General features: G+C 43.1%; 1 protein-coding gene across 2 annotated transcripts in view; it reads left to right on the top strand.

Moving 5' to 3' along the window:
• Positions 1 to 6,161, top strand: part of UBE2D3 (ubiquitin conjugating enzyme E2 D3) — a 30,344-nt gene that overhangs the window by 5,658 nt on the left and 18,525 nt on the right. The window lies entirely within an intron of this gene.

The raw sequence follows: 6,161 nt of genomic DNA on the forward strand, positions 1-6,161 counted from the left end.
ATTGGCTGCCTAAGTCAATGGTGTGCTTCCTTACCAGGAGCACTTGTATCGATTGTATTGTCAGTGTAGGGCATTGTAGGACAGTTCTTGAAAACCAGTAATAGTTGACTCAAGCAGCATGGTGTCTATACTGACATTGCGTTAACCTAATTGCGTCAGTTATGACTCAGCGCTGCTTGGGGACATGGTGGTATAGTACTAACTCGGCACAGAGAAGCACTTACGTTGGTGGAAGTCAAATTTAAGGGAAGACATTCTATAGTGAGGTTGACACAAGGCAGTTTCTGTCACTCTAACCCTGTAATATAGACCAAGACTAATAAATTTTTCAGACACTCTTGAAACACACACAAAGTGAAAAGGAAAATGTTTTAAAATACTTCTGCAAATTACCTCTAAAATTCTTAGACTCCAGTGTGTTCCTGATTGAGTGAGTGAACCTCAAGTATTTTTCTAAAAAGTGAATTAAGGTCCAGATTGCACAAAGAAGTAGTGGTGTTCAGCACACAACTAATTTTAAACCTTTTCGGCTTGCTAGAAATTGCACTGATAGCCTTCCAGTCACTTTGATCCTTCAGTATGTGTCATTCTTTCATAATACTTGGAGTCCGTTAGACTCTGGAGCTGGCTTTTAGAGTCTCAGCAAATGGGGTCTAGTTGTATAGTATGGTGGTGACAAAGTATCTGTCCATACTTCTTGAGATTAAACATAACTGTTTGCAAAGCCACAATTAACAAAAAATGTCACTAACCTTCAGAGGCCCACTGTGCTTTAAAATAGGCAACTGTGAAGGCCAAGAATGAATTGTGTTGATGTATGCAATGTTGTAGCCGTATCAGTTCCAGGAATTGGAGACAAGATGGGTGAGGTAATATTTTTTTTTATTGAACAGACTTCTGCTATCAAAAGACAAGCTTTCAAGCTCACACAGAGCCCTTTTTCAGGACTGGGAAACTTACTCAGCGCTTGTCTACGCTACCACTTCGGTATAATTTACGTTGCTTGGAGTGTGAATAATCCACGCACCTGAGCAAGGCAAGTTACACTGACCTAAGTGCTGATGTAGACAGCATTATGTCGGCAGGAGACTTTCTCCCACTGATATAGCTACCACCTCTCGCCATAGTCTCTCTAGCGCTTCCGGTGTAGACTACCCCTCAGAGCGTCACAGCTAAATACACAATGAAACTTCAAGCTAGATGGTACCTTGAAATGTGTTAACACCCCTCAAGTCCTAGGGAGGAAAGGAAGGTGAGGACAGAGAAAGTCACGTGAGGCTTGGTCTACATTACAGCCTTGCTGCCGCTGATGTAATTGCCCTACTACACTGATGATATAACTCCACCTCCACGAGAGGCGTAGGGCTTATGTCAGTGTAGTTAGGGTGACGCAGTGTCCGTGTTTTGATGTTGCAGTCTGTGCTCCAACATGTGCTTCGCTTGCCTTAAAAGCACCAGGGGCATAAATTCTGTCTCTGATTACTATGGGTGAGGAGAGAAGAGAAACAGATTTTGCTCCTTACACCTGGTTAACTTCGCTCTTGTCTGTGTGTAGATGCTGTGTTACTTATATCTATGGTGTTGGCTAATATTCTGCTGGTGGCATGAAATGGACAAGAAAGCTGGCTCCCAGACATGCTGCTAGTGGGTCTCTACTATGAGCCAGGCTGCCACCCAGGCTTTTGGCTTGGGCTGCCACTTGGGCTCCCTTCTGGAAGCCCTGGGGTCAGCAGCCAACTGGACTCTGGGTGCAGATCTCACCATTGGAGGCGAGAAACCACAGGCAGCTTCCCCCCCCTGCTCCCGCCTAGGAGTGGAGAGGTGAGAAGCCTGGCTCTCAGTACTCTCTCCTCTTTCCCTTTCCCTCCCGCGCGCACACATGACCCCTCTTCAGTCAGTGGAAGTGCTCGTGGTGAAGACGCACATCACTGACAGAAAAGTGGGTAATGTGGACATGAGCCACTGCAGTAGTTACATAGGTCATCAATTGCAGTGTAGACATGCTCTTAGTCTGGTATCCGGTTCTGCGGCAGAGCAGAAGTTCAGTCCCTCAGGGCATGTCTACACTGTAATTAAAGACCCTTGGCTGGTGCTTGGGTGAAGAGGTTATTTAATGGTGGTGTAAATGCTCGGGCTGGAGCATGGGCTCTAGGACCCTGTGAGGTGGGAGGGTCCCAGAGCTGCAGCTGAAGCCCAGATAAACCCAAATGTCTGCGCCGCAGTTAAAAGGACCCTTAGTCCAAACTGTATGAGCCTGAGTCTGTGGGCACAGGCCAGTTGTGCGTTGTCAGTTGCAGTGTAGACCTACCCTTAGAGAGTGCAGATAGTTTGATTCATTAGCAGTAGTCTTGATGTTCGGGCATCATGTAGTGTTCATTTAGTAGGTATTGGTGCCATGGTTTCTCCTGGAGGTAGAGTCTTTTGTAGGTTGTGGAGTAGTTGGTTCCACATCTTATATTTGTGTTGGATGGCTGTCATTAGCTTTTCTTGATAGTTAGATTTCTTGCATGATTTTCAGGTGACTTCCCTGATCTTTTTTCTTCCAGTATGTGGGAACATGTGGTGATTTCTTGTCTGCGGTGGTCCTTTCTGGAGTATGTGAGGTGCAGTAAGTGATTCCTCAGTTTTTATGAAGTCTGTCTGCAGAGCTGTTCAGGATACTTAGTTTTGTACGTAGAGGTCAAGAGTTATGTTTCATTCCTTGCATTTGCTCGGGAAGTAGATGTCGCTGTTAAGCTGTGCTTCATTTTTCTTCATGTTGTGGAGTTTCTATTTCAAATGACAAAATTTGGTACCTTGCATTGTTGTATGTAATGTTGTAGCTGTGTCAGTCCCAGGATATTAGGGAGACAAGTTGAGAGAGGTAGTATCTTCCATGGGACAAACTTCCATGGATAAGAGAGATGCTTTTGAGTTTACACAGCTCTAAAGTGCTCTGTAAGCTCAGAAGAGTCTCTACCCAACAGAAGTTGGTCCAATAAAAGATACTACCTCAGCCGCCTTTGTTTTGGTGTTGTAGTCTGTGCTCCAACATGTGCTTCACTTGCCTTAAAAGCACCAGGGGCATAAATTCTGTTTCTGACTACTGTGGGTGAGCAGAGAAGAGAAACAGGTTTTGCTCCTTACACCTGGTTAGTTTCACTCTTCTGCTACTTGAAGCATTATATATGGCAATAGGAGCATGATGCAATCTGCAGCTGAGATGAAAAAGGCAGAGGGATCCAAAAAACCTAGTGTGTGTTTGAGGAGGGTTTGAGTAGCTGTCAAATTTCCTCCTCTTCTCTCTCTTCCCCTGCCCCCACCCCTGCAATCTCCCCAAGAGGAGTAGAGTCGAAGAGGAAGGTTTGAGAAGAAACCAGAATTTCAGCTGTCTAGTGAAGTCAGTTTGGAGATGTGAAGATGCAGTCCTGCGTAAAGCTTACAGTATGTCTTTTCTGATCCCTTCACAATCGCAGATCAGAGGGTCTTTGAGAGAGTAGGGATGGTCCTGCCTGAGGGTGGAGAGTTTGGGATAAGTCAGCTTATCGGCTGACTGAGCTTCCTTGGAGCATTTCCTTGGAACATCCCTTTTCCCATCACTCCCTTCAGTGCTATACCATCCTTTGTGTGGGTGGAGAGTCCAAGTACTTTTCATCTTCCCCTAGTCAGCCTCTTTCGCATTTGAGAGGTGATTAACCATTTCCAGAATTATCCTAATAGTTTTGAGGGTGCGCTCCAGTGGCTGTTTATGCATAAAACAGTCTCTTCTGTGGAGGCAGCTTCTGCCTCCGGTGGTGGTGTTACATCTTACATCACAGCCAGTGATGTACAACCCTACCTGGGATCACAGCAGGGCATTTGCTCCTTGAAGGGATGAAAAAAGAGAGGGCCAATCAGGGGCCTCTTAAACTTCAAAAATCTTTATTTATCCTCTCCAAGATTTAGGGCTTTTCTTCACAAGGAAATATACCAGTGTAATTGTACTAGTAAAATATATATTGCTACAAGTGTACTGATGTAACTTCCTGTGTGGACATTCTTTCAGAAGATTTACATGCTGGAAGTTACAGCAATATATCTGCAGCAGTAGTATAGTTATGTTAAGTATCAGAAGGGTAGCCGTGTTAGTCTGGATCTGTAAAAGCAGCAAAGAGTCCTGTGGCACCTTGTAGACTAACACATATTGGAACATGAGCTTTCGTGAGTGAATACCCACTTCGTCGGATGCATGTCATATAGTTGTTAGTACATTTCCCCATGTACATAAGCTCTCATTCACATTGTTTTATTCATAAAAAGTGAGGGTCCATAAGAAATCAGTCACTTGTTAAGTGGTAGCTAGGCCTCACATGAATGAAAAGCTGCACTAAGAATTTCAAAAATTGACCTTGAATACTTTAACATTTTAAAGTAAAAGAATCCTGGATTAGTAAATCAAGTGACATGCTGACATGAGGTTCAATGTGAATCTAAATAGCGATTGTGTGTTCACTAAAAGTGAAAGTTATGATGCCTAACTTTGCCCATTATAGAACATCTTCAGAATATTCTCAGAAGCTGTAGTGTCTCCATGCTTTGTTACAGGGAATTGAAATTTGCTGTCTCTGTGGAAAATTTACCCAAGCTCGGCTGAACTACTAGTATGAAAAATCATAATTTGTCTGTTTAGTAGAGGCTTGTTTATTTGGCAGAACATTTCTCTGATTGGCACTGAGTATGCTCCAGCCCAGGACACAAGGGCCTGAGCAGGATTCTCTGTTTCAGTTGTACTTACTAGTTGCAGGGGCATCAGTGTGAGAACATGGGGACTCTATCCTGTCAATCCTCTATTGTCAATGCTCCTACTGGCTCCCAAGCAGTATGGAGAAGGGAGGATAAAACTTGGTTCAGATGCAGAGGGTTGGGGACAATAGTCTGGGGTAGGGGCGGGGTTAGATAGGAGCAGAAGAAAACAAGAAGGCTTGGGGGATGGGGACAGAAGAGTCTGAGTAGAAAACTCCAGAAACTAGAATTGAACCATGAATTCCTGAGTTTGAACAGTCCTCCACCTACTAGCAAATTGCCAATGTGTTTCTTACTGTTACCTCAGGTGGTGTTCTGTGCTGTGGTTCTAAAGGTTCCAGCTCTGCTGATGACCCATGTTGGAGGAGAAGGGAGGGGTGTCAGTATGTTCCACATGATAGTTTGGGGTTTTTTTTACTCTTTTTAAAAAAAAAACTTGGAAATATTTTTAACATAAGGATTTTCTTGTACGTGAAGATTGCAAAGCTTCTCAAATTGGAGAAATGCCAGAATTTAGATGTACAGGATGGATGCTGCTCACTAAATGGGTAGCTGTTCGATATACTGAAAGATAAGGATAAAAAGAAATGTGGTCCTAGTTCTTATTTACTTCACATTGTCCAAACTGCACTGAATACAGATTAATTAATTTCTGCTTAGTCTTTCTGAGGTGTCTACCATAGCATCTGAGTGCTTCAAACATTAATGAAGTTGTCTTCCCAACATTCTTGTGAGACAGGGATAACCCAATTTTATGGAGAATGAGTTGAAGCAAAGAGATTAAGGCTGAAAGCATACATTCATATTGTATGCCTAATTTGAGATGCATATGGCCATTTAAAACAAAATTACTTAGCCTTTTTGTGGTACTTGATATGTTGAGAGCACAACTACAGCTGACTTCAGTTGCAGTGAGCTCAAGGTGCCTTGAGTTAGGCATTCAGAAAATGAAGAAAACAGGTAGTGATCACCTATGAAGTTTGGTTTAAGTAATTTCCCCAGCATCAGGAACTGTGTGAAAAGTGAGAATAGAATGCAGTTCTCTGGAGTGACATGCAACTGCCTTAACCATGAGTCCTTTCTCTTTCTGTAATCCCTGCCTTATTCTCTATACCCATTCTAACTTCTATAACAAATGACAGGTCCTCAACTACACAATCCTGTGCACTGATTGAGGCAGGAGTCCTGTCAATTAAATAGTTTGATCATAATTAGACTAACATAATTCATGCACATGTACAAGGTAGCTGAATTAAAGTTGCACCTGAGGTCTGAAACTTCCAAACTTTTGAGTACTTAACTTACAACGTGCATGTTCTTTTAAAGTGGGGGTTTTCTTTTTATATGTAACAGTTATACTGTGGTAGCATCCACCAGTCCTGACCAGAACCACATTGCTA

The sequence above is a fragment of the Gopherus flavomarginatus genome, chromosome 3, assembly GCF_025201925.1.
Source record: "Gopherus flavomarginatus isolate rGopFla2 chromosome 3, rGopFla2.mat.asm, whole genome shotgun sequence".
Taxonomy (NCBI): Eukaryota; Metazoa; Chordata; order Testudines; family Testudinidae; genus Gopherus; species Gopherus flavomarginatus.